Genomic DNA, 20,055 nt, shown 5'->3' with positions numbered 1-20,055 from the left:
TTGAGAATAAAGTAGTAACTAGGTGTGAATGTTTACTTTTGCCTGTAAAATAACTTTTTCTAACTTGGTACTATGAAGATAAAATAGAGTTTAGAACAACTGTAGTTTCTTTTTTAAATTTATTCTTGTGCAGTTTTTTTCCTTATACTTTCACCCTGGTAACAATGGCTTGTTGCTTCCATTAGGTTAATGAAGGAATCTGTTCTAAAGACATGAATCACAGGGCAAGACACCTAGATTCTAGTTGCAAGTCAAATATATTACCCAGGTCACTGAACTTCTCTGAGCTTTGGTTACCTTATATATTCACTGAGGCTGTTTACTCAGTGATCTCTGATTTCTATTTCTGAAATTCTAAAGCATTTTAAGGCTTCAGTGGTCTCAACATTGGAGACTGTAGGTCATAGGCTTGTTTTGCTCTTAATAAATATGCAAATGGCCCTTTGAAATTTTACTAAGGAGCATAGAGTTTAAATGTATGCATTATTCTGACCCATTCAAGAAACCAAATTAAGATAAAGATTTTCTAAACCTGCAGCATTCAGTGTTGTCAAGGGTATGGTGAATGGAGCTTTCTTTTTTTTTTTTTTCCCCCTTGAGACAGAGTCTTGCCCTGTGGCCCAGGCTGGAGTGCAGTGGCACAGTCATGGCTTCCTACAGCCTCGACCTCATGGGCTCAAGTGGTCCTCCTGCCTCAGCTTCCCAAGTAACTGGGACTACAGGTGGACACCACTACACCTGGCTAATTTTTTAATTTATTGTAGAGACAGGGTCTTACTGTCCTGTCAGGCTGGTCTCAAGCTCCTGAGCTCAAGTGATCCTCCCACCTTGGCCACCCAAAGTGCTGGGATTACAGCTGTGAGCTGCCATGCCCAGACCCTGGAGCTTTTATGTAGCCAAAGGGAGTCTAGGCCTTCCCTGAAGGCCATTTACACTGTGTTTGAAGTAAACTTAAATTGCTCAAACTCTTTGATCCGATACTTCTGTTTCTATAATGTATTCTATAGCATAATCCTACCTGTGCACAAGGATTTGTATATAAGGATATTGGCATTAGCACAATTATAAAAGCAAAGTAAAAGATAGCTAGATGACTATTTTTGAGAAAGGGTCTCACTGTGACACACGAGCTGGCGTGCAGTGGTGCAATCACTGCAACCTCGACCTCCTGGACTCAAGTGATCACTTAATGTTAAGTGTTAAATAAATAAGTTATTAAGTAAGCATTTTAAAAAAATGAATATACTGCAGTCATTAAAAGTCATGCTTTCAAAGAATATTTAGTGGCATGAAAGGATAGCAAAAACTGGATTCAAAACTATATTCATGCTTTGGAGGCTGAGGTGGGAGGATTGCTTGAGCCCAGGAGTCAGAGACCAGCCTGGGCAACATAGTGTGACCCCGTATCTAAAAAAAAAAAAAACAGCTGGGCATGGTGGCACGCGTCTGTAGTCCCAGCTACTCAGGAGGCTGAGGTAGGAAGATCACTTGAGTCCAGGAGGTCGAGGTTGCAGTGATTCTACCACTGCCCACCAGCCTGTGTGTCACAGTGAGACCCTTTCTCAAAAACTGTGTGTGTGTGTGTGTGTGTGTGTGTGTGTGTGTGTGTGTGTCAGTTAATAAGATTCATAATGAGTGGAGCCAAAGAAAATGCTAATCGTGAGACAATGAAAGAGTAAAAGACCCTTTGCAGGGCCTCTTTAATAGGAGGGACTTTATTGTAAAGATGGGCAATAAAGGAGACAGGAAACTCAGGACTAGCCCCACAGGGAGGCACAGACTGAGCAGAAGCATGAAGCCAGACCACTTGAGCTCAAATTATGTCTCTGCCACTTATAAGTTCTGTGGGCTTGGTTAAGTAACTTAACTTGTATGTTCTATCAGCATCAGCAGCACCCAGATGTATCTTACAGGGTTGTGAGAATTGAATGAGTTGATAATACTTATAAAAGCACCTAGAACCCTCCTTAGCACATAATAAGAGCTCAATACATGTTCATTGTTACTGTTATTATTGTTAGGATTAATATTATTAGAATTATTGGGACTAGGATGTGGTTCAGGTACCTGAAAAGCCATGCTGCACCCTCAGTCCCAGGAGATGGCAGATCTCCCCTCCTCCTCTCTTCAGTCCACTGATTGACTGGCTCGGTTGTCCGTTTTTGCCTGCTCTTGTTTCCCTGGTGCGAACTGCCTGCCCCTCCTTGATCCTCAGTTCATACTTCTGAGACAAGTTGCCTCGTGCATTACCTTTTCCTTGCCTGTGCCGAGCTTTTCAGGACAGACCAGCCCACAGCATGCTCTCCAGCCTGAGGCCTGGCTGGCCTGGTCCAGTTGACCATGGTTGGGGTGAGCCCAGCTCTAGTTGATCTCAGAAGGGGAATGTGGGCACAAAGGAAGGTCTTTTCATTATGGGATTTTCAATTATTCTGGAAAGAGGACTTGAAGAGTATAAAAGAAAAGTTAAAATAATAACCCTACTGAAGTGGCAAGATGACCTTTGGCATTTCACACCTAGCATACCAAGTCAATTCCTTTTCAAAGCCTTATTAGTTACCGTTAAAATCCACAAAGGAAATTGTGTGACTAAGAACTGTGGAAATGAAAGGAAACCTCGAAGGCCTTTATTGAACCTCCGCCTTTCCAGGCCACGCCCTTTCCACCTCTGCATCAGGTCACACTGCAATTTGTCTACTTTCTGATATCTTTATTCACTTCTTTCCATTCATGGACTGGCCAAGAAAATACAATACAATATTTAAACTACACAGAGAGATGCTGAGGGCCTCCGAATAATTTCCTACGGCTGGGTGAGACCTTTGGGAAACGCTAGTGGGGAACATCACCACCACAGGGTGCGCCCCCAACCAACCGCACTTCCTTCTTTCTCTGATGCTGCCATGGACTCAACTTTTCACCACTCCCTGTGTCCACAAGGTGATCAGAACAATAACACTTCACTCCCTGGAAGTCAACCCATTGCTACTTGAAGACCACAGCGGCTCTAGTCATGACTGATAGAAATTACCATTTGCTCCAATGCCTATAGCTCAGTATGAAGCAGACAGCAGGTAGATGAATGTGTACAAGGGGCCTGTGCTCACAGGCTTTGTAACACCATCATTCTTTCTGGGCTGTCTCTCTTTTCCAGATGCCTATGATTTGGTATTTCTCCTGGCCAGAGAGTAGCACTGGAAACATTGAACACAAAGTATTCTAACCCTTATTGCTCAATGTGTTTTTCCAGAGCAGCCCAAAAGGTTATGCTGGGTTTCTTGGGCTGCAGAGGATAACTGGTGCCACCTAGAAAGACAAACAGCAGAAACTGCAGAGCTTGGACTGAGCTCAGACAAAAATCTCTGCTTCTTGTACCCAGCTTGAATATTATGGTCAACACTTGAAGAAGAGAAAGCATCACTTAAAACATTTTAATTATCCCCACATGTGATATGGGCCCTAAAAGTTCTGAAATGAAAATGTCACTATCTAGTTGATGGTCAGTGACACAAGTTTCAGTTATTAAAGGTTTATCACTCTTTCCTGTCTTACCTCTTAAAAAAAAGAAAAAAAAAAAGTCAAGTAAGTCATCAGTTGTGAGACGAACTTCCTTGATGACCAAAACCAGAAGACTCTTTGGGCTTCCTTAACCCAGTTAGCAAGAAACACCTCAAAATAGCAATACAAAGCCAGGACTGAAAAGAATTTAAAGACCATTGCTGACAAAGTTCTTGTCAAATAAAAGTTATTTGAAAATAAAAATAAGGATCTTCTTGAAATTTTGGTAGCAGTTGCCACCTGTTCTCTTAGAAAAGTAACTGCTTTTACAGAAAACTAAATGATTTTTAAAACCTAGTAAAACATGGTCTTTATTGCTTATGTATTCCCTTAATTTGAAGAATATTTTTAAATGCTTAAAAATGGAAAATTCAGTATTGGTCACCTTAAAGATTATAGATGTATTTCAGCCCAAGCTTGACAAACAAGTGCTTTAGGTATCCGCTCAGCTCCTTAAGGACAACACTGTGGAAGAAAGACTGTGGAAAGGCCTCAGCAGGGGAGAAACCATGTGGTGGAGGCTCAGAGTGAGCTTCTGATCTAGTAGTGGCTTCAGGAAGGGACGCCAGACTTGCCATTCCAGCAGGGGTCAAGGCCCCCTGTCTCATGAAGAGGAAGGTGTGAAATCCTCTTATAGACACATGACTCTCTTTCAGTGTATTTTCTTTATTCCATCTTGACCTCAGGATGGATAACTCATCATCCCTTTTGGCACAGATCAAAATCCCTGGATAAATGCCAACCTTCAGTTTGCCTGCATGTGTGCAACCATGGCCAAGGTAAACTGGTCTTTTGGGTTTCTTTTGAGTTGAAATGAGCTGAACTGTTTGTTTCCTCTGAGCCATATACAGATGCTTTTTGAACTATCTTTGTGTTTGAGGGAATTTTTTTTTCATGGTATCAGCACACCACTTCCTCCAAGTCATTACTTTGAAACAGTTTTGTAGAGGGAGATATTCCTGCTGGCCACCAGCCTAGCCAAGCACAGTGATGACTGAGGGATGGCAGTAAAGCTTTATTAGTGCATTTCATGTTTTTGGATGAATTCATGAAATGATTTCTCATCCACTAATTTTGGCAAATAGGGGGTGGGCTGTCATCTGAGCTCAGCAGTAGAAAACAGCACTTTGTTAATACCAAGCATTGGCTCCCCTGTTTGAATGATACTCAGAATTTCAGCTAAAATAATGTCCTCCGATGACCTTTGCCTGCTCTTCTCTTTATGAGAATTCCACAGAACTCTTTTGAATATGGATTTCCACTTAATCTTTGATACTTCCAGGCTCTTGGGTCCTGATAAATTTTAGAAACTACAAGTTTGAGTGAAGCCATTTTTAACTTCCCTTTTATTTTGCTTTAAATATTTTTAGCAATGAATGACCTTTGAATACTTTTAAATGTTGCTATACAAACATAAAGTGCTTTTACTAACATTTTATAAATATTCCCTTTTCCATAAATTCATAAATTGCTTTTGTCATGAAAATAGTAATATTTTATAGTATTTTAAGAGTAAATTCTAAACCTTTAAGAGCTTTTATGCCTACACTAAGGAAAATAGAACTAGAGATTTAAAATATATAACCATACTACATTTATAGTGATTTTTAGGTTCTCTGATTCATGCATTAAAAACTGATGTGATTCCATAAAATTCTGACTATATTTTTAATGTAATTGCTTATTTTGTGTAGGAAGTGGGAGGAGTTATCCTTGAGGCAAATCATCACTGAATTGACCCAGTCCTTTTATCAACTTTATTTTTTTTTAAACCCAAATTCTAGCAAAGCAATAACAGGTATCAATTTCTTCCCTAAGTAATATATTGTACACTGTCTTTATTATGGTTTGGGGGCATTTTAGAATAAAGTTATAACTTTAAAACTTGTTTAAAGCTGCACTTTTAAGACTGATTATGTACATGTCACAGAATCCAGAGTAGGATGAATATATATTGCTATTCTTCTCCATTGCTTGAACTTCTCCATGTTACTTATGCTATAAATATTTTTGAGATACTCTCATCTTTGTGTATCTTAGCACTTCTGAGAAACTCTCATCTATATTCTCAAGATACGGGGCAGAGGAGGCAATAGGAGAAAACTCTATCTCAACATTGGTGCAAATAGAGTTTGGAAAGCATTGCAGTGAACAATGCTAGTGAAGAGTAAGATGTGCCTCCACAAGGTGTTTTGCAGCAGGTTAAGAGTATAGCTTGGATAGTAGGAAGTTTTGTATACAGAAGCCTTTGTACTTTGGAAAATAAGATTTCACATTGATCTTCATACTTGTTTTCCATGAATGCCCTGCCAATGAGAGTTGGATACTCTGTTTTCTGTGTGGTGTTCAGTTTTGCCAAAGCTTTATTTGACTTTTGGCACTAGTACCTTTCACGTCAGAGTGCCATCAGCTTGTGGTGGCAGAACTTGGGAATAATGATAGGAATTGTAGCATGTTTTTTTTTTCCTCACTTGCGTAGTTAAATCAGATCTTGCCTCAAGGCCTATTTTCTCCCTGTTTGTTAGGTGTCACCTCTGAAAACATTCCCAGACATTTACTGTTCTCTTTGTTTACTCCTCAACCACTAGAATAAAGCAGCCTTGAAAATAAGCAGTCTTCCATTCCCTGGTTGTTTGAGACTATCTGAAAAGCCTTTGAACCTTTTTCTTAGTGAAATGAAGAGGAGTCCTGTTCTCTGCAGTGGAGGATTTGGGGACAAGTGGCTCCACATTCTGCTCTTGGAAATTTAACTTAACTACTGATTAGCAATGGCGCTCTCCAGGTGAAATGAAAACAAGTCAGTGAACATAAAACCAACTTATTCATCCCCGTTTCTTAACTTTTAGGAGCAACTGTGTTTTTAGGAAATTTGTAGGGCATTTTTTTTGTTGTTCTGAATTTGTGTTCATTGAGTCTAGTGATGTTTGGAATTACACAAAAATACAGAGGCATTAGTGAATGAGAATGGCCAGCACAAATTGAATGGATCAACGTCAGCTTTTTGAAATAGGGCTAAGTATATTTGAAAATGAGTTTTAGATAAATGACATAAATGGAGACTCAAGTGATTAGCACCTACTTTTTTCAAATATCAAATAGAGTAAATTATTCTTTTTTGTTTAATATAAATTTTTTAAAATAACTCATAACTCAGCATTATAAAAGTCTTCATTCTTACATTGCATTGAATTATCCCTCTGTAAACAAAAGGAGACACTTTCCCAGCTGTGTTCCCACCTTTGCCGTCTTAGTTGTCAATCTTTTCCTCCCTGCCCAACCTACCCTTGTTTCCTCTTTTACCAAGTAGCACGAACTGGGGAGAAGTTCTGCTCACTTATTAATCGTAATAATAGCTAATATTGTTGAGTATTTAGTATGTGCCAGGCACTTCACCTCAAAGCATCTGCTTGTCTAATTTAGAAGTATCAAATATCTCCTAAGTGCAGAATGAAGAACTGTGCAAAGTGAGGAACATCCTGTCACAAGTCTTCACTTGGGAAGAGCCAAGTGGAAAGGAGATCAGCTGTCCTTCTAGCCCAGGACAGCTGGAAATTCCACCCCACCAAGTAGATTGCTAGAGTTGCTTTGAATGACCTATGCTCAAAAGAGGTTTTTATCATCAAGTTTGCAGTCATAAAAAAAATCCTAAAGATTTTACCTTTTGTAAAATATTTGCATAATAGCTAATGAAGATGGTAAAAATGAGGGAAGCTTGAGTATTCATTAGGTCAGCCTAAATTACTCCTTGGTTTCTGGGAAGTTTGGTCTTGTGAACACTAAAATAAGGTGACTCAGGGTCACAACTGCTGTTTTCTGTACCTTAGACTTTAGAAGTTTACACATGTATGCATGTGCATAACATAAACCAAGGCATTCCTACTTTTGCCTTTGAGGCAGGAAGAGCTATGGTAAAATGTGCCTAGAGGTCCTCCCCTCTCCTCCCAACATGGGATAGAAACATTTCTTAGAGTGGTGAAAATTCTCATAGACTGCACAAAATTAGTCACAGCTAATAAAAAAAAGGTAGTCCTTGGTTTATGAACATTTGTTTTATAAACACACAGAAATAGTCACTGCCTTCCACCCAGTCTACAAATGGTTAGAATATTTTATTTTGTTTATGAAAAATCATGGAGTTTTTAGGTAATCTGTAGGTTCAAATAGGAGGAAATAAGGAAAAGACTAAATCCCCGTAATTTTTTTTTTTAACTCAGATAACAAACCACTAATGGAGTAAGATATCCTAATAATGGGGAAGACAATAAATAAATCTGTCAAATTGGCAAAGATTTTGAAACGTCATAATAGCACATGTTAAAAAGAAGAAATGAGTACTGATGGAAGTATGCAAGCTAAAACTTTGAGAAAATAATTTAATTATATGTATCAAGATTCCCTAAAAAAACTGTTCATGTCTTCTAGTCATTGTACTCTAAAAATTTATCCTCAGGAAAGAATATAAAATGATTACAAAACATTTAGATGTAAGTATATTAATTATAATAGGATTTGTAATAATGAAATTGGATGCAATTTAATTGTCTAACAATAAAAAATATTTACATAGATAATAGAACATCCAGAAAATGAGATATGCAACTATTAAAATTGTGTTAAGAGAATAATATGGGGAAATGTGAAAACGAAGGGTATATACAGACCCACATACACATCCAAAGTATGATCCCATTTTAAATACAGACAGAAGAAGAAAGAAAAACACTGGAAAGAAATTTCAAGATGATAACTGGTTTTCTCTGGGTATTAATGGGTGATTTTTAAAAGTAGGTGGGGTATGGTGGCACACACCTATAATCCCAGCACTTTGGGAGGCCAAGGCAGGATGATTACTTGAGGCCGAGAGTTTGAAGGTAGCATAGGCAACATAGCAAGACTATGTCTCTACAAAAATAAAAAAATTTAAAAAATTAGCCAAGTGAGGCAGCGTGCACCTGCAGTCCCAGCTACTCAGGATGGAGGAGGATTGCTTTAGCGTAGGAATTTGAAGCTGCAGCAAGTTGATCATGCCACCGCACTCTGGCCTGGGTGATAGAGCAGGAACCTGTCTCAAAAAAAATAAATAAATAAAGTTATTTGAGTGAAGGAATAAAACTATGAAAAGTGGGAGAAACTTAAGGAAGTTAACCCTAGATAGTGTGTGACTCTACTATGTGATGTCTTCCTCCAACCAAATGTCTTCTCTGATCTCAAACAAATTCAACATCATATAGGTTAACATGGGTTAACACCGCTCCTCTCTTTTAAAATAAAAGAAAACAACTTGATTTCCTCCTGATGCCTCAATGAGATCATCTTATGCCAGGAAAGGGAATTACAATTTAGGGTAAGAAATATTTGGGGGACAGGAGCCCCTTAGTGCCCTGCATGAGACAAGGGATAGTTTGGAGCTGGCCTGAAGGTGAAAGCAGAGGCAGAAGCTGAGGCTGGGAGCTCCAGAGAAGGACAACTCTTCCTCCTCCTCCTCCTCCTCCTCCTGATACCACCTTTAAGTCTTTCCTTTGAGGACTCAGAACTGAAGTTTTAGTTTAGTGACATTATGAACTAAATATACTTTTGGGGACTGGCCTAGCAGTATATCATCAAGTTTGTTTTTTATGGAAATGGTCCTTGGATTGAAATGACTAACCCCTAAAGGACTTTGGAGCCCTGCGCATTTGCATCCTAGTTTGCCTGGATTAGCCCTGCTCTGACAGTGATCTTGGTGAGGCTTCACTTCGTAAGATAATATGAGCTGTGCCGAAATGAACACCTGCACCGCACAAAACAGAGGGTAAATTTCCTTCCGCACATCATCAACACAGATAGGAGTGTAAGCTCCATAAGGGTGGACAATTTTGTCTGTTTAATCTTTGTATTATCCCCTAAAGCAACCTTGGAACGTGAAGATACTGAGTATTTGTTGAATGACTGCTGTGCATGGAGTCCTAGCACAGCTGCTCGCTAGTTAACGTTAGAGACGCACAGATAGGGTGAGCGGATACAAAGCAGATACAAAGATTATAAAACACTTCTATTTCTAGAAAGTAATTTACAGTTTTATGCATTTTTCTTTTGGTTGGAGAAGAGGGCTGGGAGGTTGAGTGTGGGGCCAGATCTAGGGGAAAAAGTCAGTGACTGCAGGGACCTAGAGGTTGGAGAAGCTCATCTGGAAGGAGGAAGTGCTGGTGACAGAGAGAAGCCATGGTCAGGAGCTGGGTGGGCAGTTGACCAGGGCAGAGGTTATGTCGGGCTATTCTGACACGTTGACCTTAGCCACAGTGCCCAGACCACTACTTATTTGCCTTGCCAGGACACAACTGCCATCCAAAGCCAGCAGTAGCACTCAGCTTGAGTTTTGTTTAATCATTGTTTCATTTTATTTTTGTGTGCTTTTTGTTTTTATTTAATGGTGGTGGGGGTGAGGCAGGGAGAGACCATGTAGATTTTTTTTTTTCTACTGTGTCCATTTATATTCCTGAGGGTGTCCTACAAAACATAAACCACATGTGGTTTTTATACCCCAAATTTTTGTGGTTTGTTATTCCCACACTAGTCAATATTTAAATGTAGTCATGGAGCTGCTTTTTACATAAGCCACCAACTGATCATTTTGTCGGAATGGATCTGAAACAGAGTGAAATGGTCCAAGTCTTTGGATTAAGCAGCTTCCGTGTTGTGGGGAAATGAGTCAATACGGAACGGAAAAAAATAAAACCCACTCAAAATGGTGGGGAGCTGGTCACTTTCTGATCACACCTTTTCTGATCCTACCGTCACCCCTGCATACATATTTGGAGTTAAAGGAACAACATATGTGCACATGCTCCAGCAGGAAGCACTTTCCTTTGTCTTTTCTGTGGCCTGATAGGGTATTGACCCCATTGAGACAACCTGAAAGTGTTTTTCCAACAATCTGTTTCCCCAGTCAGTCATTTGGAGAATCCAGAGAAGATAAGTGAGAGAAGGGAAGTTCTTGAAGGGAAGCTGGGTTCATTCTAGTAGAACAAATTCTGTTCTGGCCAAGCCACTGAGAAAAGCAGGATCTGCTGAGAAACAGGAGAATCACCCACGCCTCTGTGATATGTTTGGTAACCAAATGTGAAGCCCCTTCCCAGGATCAGAGGTGAGCAGCTGTGGTGGTCTCCACTGCCCAGGCTGGATGAGCAGAATCATCTGATTGGCCTTTCATGACTTTAAACGGAGCTCAGGCACATGTAGACATCCCAGGACCACCAGAAGCAGTAGCTTCCAGCCTCAAGTGACCCCATGCCCACTTGTAATAAGAGTATTTTCTAATGCCCTCTTCATAATCTTCAGTGAACCTTCACAAATAAAATAATCTGACTTCACACACAGTTTCCTCCCAAATCAATGTAGTCTTAATTTAAAAGAGAAATAAATGGAAAGTAATTTATTATAAATAACTTCAGTTTGTAAGTGATCAGGTGAAACTCATCAGAAAACGAAAGTACGTGGTCAGGTGTTTGCATGTATGGTAGGATCACAGTGGGTGTGGCAGCTGCCATTGCAGGCTCTCTTGAGTTAAAGACTTCAATAACACCATTGACATTGTACTTGGGCTCATGATTTTCCAAAGGGGCAACCAACTCTTGGTAAATATCTGAACAAAACAAAGTATTTCATTTGTATGACATTTGCATTACTGGAAAATACAGGGAATAAATGCAACAGTGCCATAACTACTTTGAGTTTATATATAAATTAGAGTTAAGGTCTAGGCTCAGATAACTAAAAATAGCTTTTTTCAACCACATCAATGTCTAACAGGACCTTTGAAGGGCATGTGGGACAGTTCTTTACTGAGTGAGATAGTGCGGTACATTGCAGATCATCTGAATCCCAGGAAGGCCCCCCATTCTCATGGCACTCACAAATGCCCACCGTTTCCTGTCCACCTGTGGAGTAGTTGGGTCTGCCTCTCCCAGGCAGCTGCACTAGCCAGGCCTGGCTTATGTGCAGTCAGAGGGCCCCTAGGGGAGTCTTAGGTCACTGAGGCCTTCCCGCAGTGTTCAGATAGGTGATGTCAGGCCCAGAGGTGCAGAGCTGTTTACCCTTGTTTCCTGAGAATCCAAGGGAGGGGCCTTTAGGGTCCATATAGTTCTGTCCTCCAGCAGGTGACACCAAGTAGCCATTTAGCTATAGAGAAGTCTGAATAAGGAACAATATGGCTACTTTCACCAGCCTAGAAGTAATTGTAAAGGCCCATCCTGGCCTTTATACCTAATGATTAGCAACCAAAAGGAATGCACGGCTATTGTCATGCCAGTAGCTTCTGTCAGTGTGTGTGCACAAGTATGTACCTGGCAGGATGTGAAAATGGGGCTTTCCACCAGTTTGTCTCTTGGGTTGTAAGAAGCCTCTTTCTATAATTCACATGGGTTTTCCCCTTGGGGCCACTTGTATTGGATGTTGGTAACTGGGAAATGTTTGCATTTTAATTAAATTACCTAAGACAAGATAGTGCTTAAAAAAAAAAAAAAAAAAAAAAAAAAAACCCATGAATGGTCTTTCCACATGTGAAATTGTTTTCTCTTCAAAGAAATAAGGCAAGTGATGTTCCAACCTCAGCATTTGTATTTGTTTGCTTTTTGTTTCTTGGTTTTTGCTGAGCACAAAACTGCCAAACTCAGCGTGGAGAGGTGAACTTCCACGCTATGCCCTCAGCATCTAGGGTACTGGAGCAGGCACACAGGAGGCATAGAATACAGATTTGTTGGATATGAGTATGTGAAGCTGTTATGGGAATGTCCTTTCTAGATAGTCCTGGACCTCTTTTTTCCCACCCTAGTTTGGTTCTCCTGCCTCTTTCCAAGTCAGTCATCTCACTATTTTCTAACTCATTCTCTCCCTGACACTGGCAAACAGCCCTGCTTTAGAAAGAGTTGTTAAATCTGTTGGCAGGGCCCCCATATTGTCTTTTTAAATGGCTGTCTTGTGTCCACCTGTTGGGAGAAGCAAGAGCCTCCCCAGGTCTTTTTGGAGGAGCAAATCTAACACATTTCCACTTTATCCTGGCACCTTCTTGCCTAGAGCCAAACATGGAGCAGCATAATCACAACCCCAGGTTAAGTGAAAGTTAAAACTAAACTTAGAACTGGAAGCTTATAAAATTCACTTACAAACATTTTCAAGCACCTGCATTATGCCAGATACTGTTCTAAGTTGTTGAGGCAGCAGCAGTGAGCAAGACTGCCCTCGTGGAGCTGCGTCTCTGGTGGGAAGAGCAGATCAGGCACAAATACTGCAGAACATAAGTGGAGTGAGGGTAGCAGCCAAGAGAACAGTCCTCAGAAGAGGGGACAGCAAGCACAAAAGCCCTAAGGCAAAGAGATGTGGGGAGAAGGTAGGGAAAGAGGTCAAGGAAGGAGAGGGGAAATGGGGGAGTGTCAAATCCTTGAGGACCTTGCTAGTCATGGCAAGGACTTTAGATTTTACTTGGTATAAAATGGAAAGCCAGTGAAGTTTTTGAGTCCGTGAATGCTGTGGTTTGTATGTGTCCCCTGAAGTTCATTTGTCAGAAGCTTAATCCTGAATGCAACCATGTTGAGAGGTGGGTTCTTTAAGAGATGATTAGGTCCTGAGTGCTCTGCCCTTATAAATGAATTAATGTCCTTATTATGGGAATAGGTTAGTTATTGCAAGAGTGGATTCCTGATAAAAGGATGAGTTCTGTTTCCTTCTTTCCCTGTCTCTCATTGTGCGTGCTCTCTTGCCTTCAGCCATGGTAATGACACAGCAAGAAGGCCCTCACCAGAGGTGGCCCCTTGGACTTCCACCTTGGACTTCCCAGCATCCAGAACCATATCTGGCCTTTTCATAAATTACTCAGTCACCAGTATTCTGTTACAGCAGCACAAAACAGACTAAGGCAATGAATTTTTTCTGAGCCCTCAATTTAAAACCATTCTATACTGCAGTATCTCTTCACATGTGGTACTAGAAGTGTTAGCACTAAGACTCCGGGAAAGAGAAACCAATTTAGCTCTTCTACTGGCCACAAATCCAACAATACCTAGTCAATTCCCTGTTTTAAGAGATGGCTTCAAGCAGAATAAACTCTTCCTAAGAATTTACAACTGTAAAACCTGGAGTTGGCTCTAGGTGGACCAAGACTTTTCTGGGACTGACATTGATTGAACATCTGTTAAGTGCCATTCAGGCATCCTGCCAGCATAAAAGATGAGTAAGATGGGACCTGCGCGTCAGGCCCTCACCGTCTAGAGTTGTGTTACCCGGTGTGGTAGTGACTGTGGAGCACTTGGAGTTCTGCTGGTAGTAAAGTACACACCAGTTTCTGAAGACTTCATGTGCAAAAAAGAGTGTAAAATAACCAATTCATAATTCTTTTAAAATGTTTAGTACATATTATTATGATACTATTTTGGGGGATTTTTATTGTTTTTTTTTTTGATACTATTTTTGAAGTAGTGTGTTAAAATATATTATTACAATCTCACCTATTTCTTTTTAACTATTTCTAATACAGCTAGTAGAAAATATAAAATTGCACACATGGCTGAAATTATATTTCTACTGAACAGTGCTAATCTAGAAAACAGGATCTGTTCTTTTGTAGGTTGGACTTTTTATTTTTGCTTTTTTGTTGCCACTAATAATGGTGTTCAGGTTTTGAGAGTTTACTCCTTTTCTGGGAAGAACCACTTGTTCTTTGACCATTGTAGGGGAGCCCTCATTCTATCCAGTTTCCTCCAAGAGCAAAAGAAATTATTTTGAGAAGTAAAAGGTAACTTCTGTAACTCTATAACCTCTACAAGTCTGAGCATTTTTACACTAGATTAAACAAACCTCTTTAACAGCCTCTAGTGGATGAGGAAGGGAATGAGCCACAAGTCTTTTTTTTAAAAATGCGTTTTGTTATGGAAACATTTTAAATATATATGAAAAGAAGACAGAACTGTGTAACAAACTGCTGTGTACTCCTCACCCAGCTTCAAGAATGGCTATTTCATGATCAATTTTGTTTCATTTGTACCCCTACCCACTTTCCCTCCTTTTCCACATTACTTTGGAAACAAACCCAGGCATCATGTTTCATCCACAAATATGTCAGTATATATCTCTAAAAATTAGGGATTCTTTCTTTGTAAAATACAACATAACCGAAGTAACATTGTCACACCTAACAATTATCAATATCTTAATATCATTAAATATCTGAACAATATCCAAATTTCCAATTGCCTTTTTTTTTTTTTTTTAGTTTTTTTTTTGACTTAGGATCCAAGAGTAACATCCACACGTTGCTGTTTTTTTTTGTTTTTGTTTTTGGTTTTTTTGTTTTGTTTTTTTTTGTTTTTTTTTTTTGAGAGTCTTTGCTGTGTCACCCAGGCTGGAATGCAGTGGTGTAATCTCGGTTCATTGCAACCTCCGCCTCCCGGGTCCAAGCGATTCTCCTGCCTTAGCCCCCTGAGTAGCTGGGATTACAGGTGCACGCCACCACGCCCAGCTAATTTTTGTATTTTTAATAGAGACAGGGTTTTACCATGTTGGTCAGGTTGGTCTCGAACTCCTGTCATCGTGATCCGCCTGCCTCAGTCCCCCAAAGTGCTGGGATTACAGGTGCGAGCCCCCACACCGGCCCATACGTTGCTTTTAATTGCTGTACCTCTCGAGTCGCAGGCTCCCCTCGCTCTTACTGCATTGGCTTCATGCTCAGTCTCCACGTCTATGATGTGGGTATAATACTGCCATTCCAGCCCCACACCTCTAATGTGGATAAAATACTACCAATTCAGCCCCTCATGCCATAGAATAAGTCTCACTGCATCTCCTTGGTTCAAGAGTAGTCACATGGGCATCTCTGAACCAGTCACTGCAGCCAAGGAACCCCAAGGCTCTAATTAGCCAGGGCTGGTCACTTTCCATTCCTGGAGTCAGAGTAGAGTTACTCCAGATCTGGATCATAATCCCAAAAGACACAGTCTAGAACACTATAGTCCTGAATGTTGAAATTCCCAAAGATGAAAATTCCTAAAGTATAAATCTCTAAAGTCTAAAATCCCTAACATCTAAAATCCTCAAAATCACAGTCACGGATAGCTGCATCATGTTAGGCCAGCTCTTTGGACTATCTCCGTGCAATTGCCCGTAATCTATCCCCATAATACCCTTTTCATATGTCGAATTTTCTTTTTAGTTCTTTTTCTTATTTTAGTTTTTTTCCCACTATTTTAAATTTTCAGCATGATTTTTTATGTATTTCATCTTTTCTTCATTTCCAATACTGGACATACACATTGTGTAGAGACTTTTGGAAAATTCTGATTCATTAAATGCATTTTTTGCAAATTTAACTCCATAAAAATGCATCAGCACAGCATTGACTTTGTGTGTAAGCCTTGCACATATACATAAAAATGTTGAAACATCCTCAATAAATGAAGAGATGGCCTTTTATACAAATCCGAATTTATGAAAGAAAATTTCTTGAGATAACAGCTCTTTGGGCAACTGCCTATATGGTAACTGCGTGTCACAGTTTTTGATCTCATCAAAAGATTATTTGTCGCAGTATTTCAGATGACCAAATTTATAAAGCTGAGCACACACAATACCAACCGTAGTGATATGCATTTATATACTTCCCTTCTTGCCCTATTTCTTTGTGAATACAGATGTCTGCTTATAACTTCTATACCTGTGCTGCTGCTGTTAGAGTACCTGAGTGTTTATGCTTGCAAAAATATATGTGTCATTATTGTCTATTTTATTGTGTAAAATGGCCTATGAAGTGTTGTCATGTTTATATATGTTTCTTAAATAAATTCGCCTTTAAAAATGTAAATAAATGTCTTTCAAAGAATTCTCTATTATTTCTTCCAGAATTGTATTTTCAGGATTTTGATATTTTGGGATTTCAATATTCAGGATTCTGGTGTTCAGAATTGTCTCTCTCAGGATTATGATTGAGTCCTTCCCCACTCTATCTAATGTTAGCATGCCGTAGAGAATTTGGGTTTTCCAACCCACAAGTCTCCAAATTATTTGACTCTCACCCATCTTGGTTGCAGATCACAGCCAAAAAAAGGCCTCTCTTAACAAACCTGTATTTTTTCCCTCTGTGCCTCTAGTCAGTTTTCAGCCTACATTTATCTCTCTCCTGTGGATCTTACTAAAGGACACAAGAAACAGCCAACAAACACATTGCACCATTCTAAATGTTTTTCTAGTGAATCCTTTAATGGTGTACCATGAGTAGGCCCCTGTCTTAGACCAAGGAGTCAATAGGTGGCAGCATAACTAGCTATTTTGTTGTCAGTTAACAAGGACTGCCAACTTTCCAGTCCAGGCCAGCCTGTGCTAGCCTTCCCGAACCTTCAATCAGCCAGTTGCACATTTTAGGCTTAGTCACATTCAACACTCACTTCTAGTACCAATTCCTATATCACTTAAGAGTCTTTGTATTGCTAATGATAGAAAACGTGACCGTACCAGCTTAAATAAAACAGAGAATTTATTTGCTAATATAAATTAAAGGTCTAGAAAAAGGCCATCTTCAGTTATAGATAGATTCAGGGCTCAACCAACAACACCAGCACTTGGTTTTTCTCCGTCTTCCAATTCCCATTTTGTTGGTCTTGGTTTTAGACCCCATGTGGTCAAAGGATGAGTGCAACAGGCCTATTCCCTACATCCTCACAGATCTGGTTCAGCCTCATCCCTCAGGGATAGAGCTCGCCTCAGGCTACAAGTTTCCTTGATTCTGATGATCACAAGCCATCACCAGAAGTCTCTAGGGCCAAATGAATGCAAGGCTCTGATGAGCCAGTCTTGAATCACATGCTTTTCCTCTGTCTGGAGTGGGAGTGAATGCCTCTGGATGCACATGTTTTGAGAGTGAGCGGGGGATGATTCTCCACACAAACAAATGGACATGATTATAAGTAGGGGGAATGGTTGCTGAGCTGCCGAAACGCAACGGAATACACTGCAGACTTTTCCCCCAGTAAGATTATGTCAATTTATATTAACAGGGCACAGAATACTAAAAGGTTTGTTTTTAATTTCTCTATGTTTCTGAGATGATTTTTAAATGATCAACCCTCTGCGTAGCTATACTGATAATTATATGGTAGAGAGGATTATTCCTTTGTTTCTGCTCTTTTAAATCAAATAATTCCCATTATTTTAACATTCGAAAATAGATTCTTACAGCTAATGCATATGTTTAATCTGGTAGTGTTTCTTTTTCACCCTAAAAATCTATAAGGTGTCATTCTGCAGTCTAAGAAGGAATAATGTAAGTTTTAGAACTGAGGAATGCAATATTATAAAACACCTTTCCACTACTGGGGCAAATACTGCACCATAACAGGTAGTCATGGAAATGCAACTTGAAAAACCAGAATTATTAAAAACTTATGTTGCCATATTTTACACATGCCACTGTTGCACTGATTCAGTCCATGTTGATTGGGGGCCACCGTAGGAGAGTTGTTGGCTGTGATTCTTCAGCACTTTTTCCACACTGGCGAGACCTACATTATTGTTTTATAATCTTCTGCCTGCTCTTGACTTTTTATTTCTATAGATTAATATGGAGGATTCTTTATGTGATTGGTCTGCAAGCCTACTGGTTATTGTTTTACTCTGTCATTAAGCTCAGACTGATGTATATTAAATGAGAAAGAGATATGCATTTAGAATTCTCTTTAAGTCCAGAATTGTGATTGTCCTTATTCATCCAGGCTTTCAATCTACTTATCTCAGGCCTTTGGTTATAGTATAACAACCTCTCCCATCCACATCACAGCCTTTCTTTCCACCCTCTTTCTTCTGCCTCTTCTTATACTTACAGAAAGGAGGTAGGTGGTATCACCTGAACCTGAAATGAGGCTGAAGACATTAATGGCACTGGACAGTGGAGTGGAGCCCAGGCTTTGGCCACTGCTCTGCTGCTGCCAGCTGTGTGACATGGGCAGGATGCCTACCTTCTCTGTAACCCTGTTTCTTCCTCTGTAAGTGGTGATGTAGACTTTGATCTCTACAAGTCTCCTGCAGCCTTAAAGTTCTTTTCTTTTTAAAGAATGTGACTGCTGGAAAAGCTGACACTGATCTGAGAACTCCACTTCACTGAGGAAGACCAGACAGCACTGTTACATCCAGCACCTGTGGGTCATCCACTGCAGAAGTGGCTTCCAAAGCCTCTGAGGTCAGCAGTGTGGTTGGAGCTCTCCCCTACCCACCACATGATCTCTCCCCATCTCCAGCTTTTCTTGCCTTATTTCCTTTACCTTTTTATTTCCTCCCCTTCCTTTCTGATTGGTTGTTCTAATTGTTTTCAATTTTCTTAATCCATTTTTCTCTTCGCATTGCCCAATGGCATAAGCCACCTGCACTGCATAAGACTCTGCCTGCATTGCCAAGCCCACTGATGGGCCAAGGGTTTTACCTACTGACCTTTTCTCTGGAAAATTTCCCTTTAACAGCTTCTCCCAAGAAGGCTTAAGTCTAGTCTTGGCATTTGTTTTTTACTATTTCAGGGGGAACAGTCTTAAGCTTTTAAAGGAATATTATGCTGGGCAGCGTGGTGGTTCACGCCTATAATCCCATTACTTTGGGAGGCTGAAGTGGATGGATCACTTGAGGCCAGGAGTTCGAGACCAGCCTGGCCAACGTGGCGAAACCCTGTCTCTACTAAAAATACAAAAAGATTAGCCAGGTGTGGTGGTGCATGCCTGTAGTCCCAGCTAGAGAGGCCGAGACATGAGAATCACTTGAACCTGGGAGGTGAAGATTGCAATGAACCAAGGTCATGCCACTGAACTCCAGCCTAGGCAACAGAGTAAGACTCTGTCTCAAAAAAAAAAAAAAAAAAAAAAAAAAGGAACATTATGCTATAGTAGAATTTGTAAGAAACATTGATTTTCTTTTTCATTCAACAAACACTTATTTTCAAACACCTACCAGGTGTGAGGTGCAGCATTAGATGCTACAGCAACAGCAGAAACAAGATGGGACAAGGTCCCTGCTCTCATAGAGCTTGAATTCTAGTAGGGAGAGACATACAAGTAAATAAACATAAATAAGACAGTGTCAAGTGGTGATGTGTGCTATACATAAAAGAAAACGGGAGCAGAAATGGGTCATGAGGGAGAGCATTTTTGCTGACATTTGAAGAATAAAAAGGAACCAAAAGATGAGTGTACCAGGGGAGAGTACCAGGCTTACAAGTAAAAGGCCCCAAGATGCAAATGAGCTTGGTGCATTTAAGGAACAGAAAGGTGTGGAAGGTAAATTAGCAAGGCAGAGTATTACTTGAGATGAAGGCAGAGAGTTAAGGAGGGGCCAGATCTTGTGGGTCCCTGTGGACCTAAGGGTTTGGACTTTTTAAATGAAATGAGAAGTCATTGGAGGGTTTTAAGTAGGGGAGGAACATTATCTAATTTATGTCCTATTGTGCATAGTAGACACCTGATAAATGTGTCCAAAGTTGATTGTAGGAATAGACTCAAACTA

The 20,055-nt window shown here is 40.1% G+C and overlaps 2 protein-coding genes across 4 annotated transcripts in view; both read left to right on the top strand.

Moving 5' to 3' along the window:
- The window catches only part of CIRSR (corepressor of RBPJ and splicing regulator), a 501,165-nt gene that overhangs the window by 239,490 nt on the left and 241,620 nt on the right, over positions 1-20,055 (top strand). The window lies entirely within an intron of this gene.
- WIPF1 (WAS/WASL interacting protein family member 1) overlaps positions 1-20,055 on the top strand; it is a 119,485-nt gene that overhangs the window by 58,927 nt on the left and 40,503 nt on the right. The window contains exon 1 of one of the 3 annotated variants that reach the window (XM_007965407.3): positions 18,623-18,748. The exons of the other annotated variants lie outside the window; for them this stretch is intronic. The gene's annotated coding sequence lies outside the window, so the exon portion shown is untranslated. Of the gene's footprint in view, positions 1-18,622; positions 18,749-20,055 lie in introns of those variants that run through there. 3 annotated transcript variants of the gene reach the window in all.

The sequence above is a fragment of the Chlorocebus sabaeus genome, chromosome 10, assembly GCF_047675955.1.
Source record: "Chlorocebus sabaeus isolate Y175 chromosome 10, mChlSab1.0.hap1, whole genome shotgun sequence".
In the NCBI taxonomy this organism is placed as follows: domain Eukaryota; kingdom Metazoa; phylum Chordata; class Mammalia; order Primates; family Cercopithecidae; genus Chlorocebus; species Chlorocebus sabaeus.
This window is presented reverse-complemented; position numbering and strand designations above follow the sequence as displayed.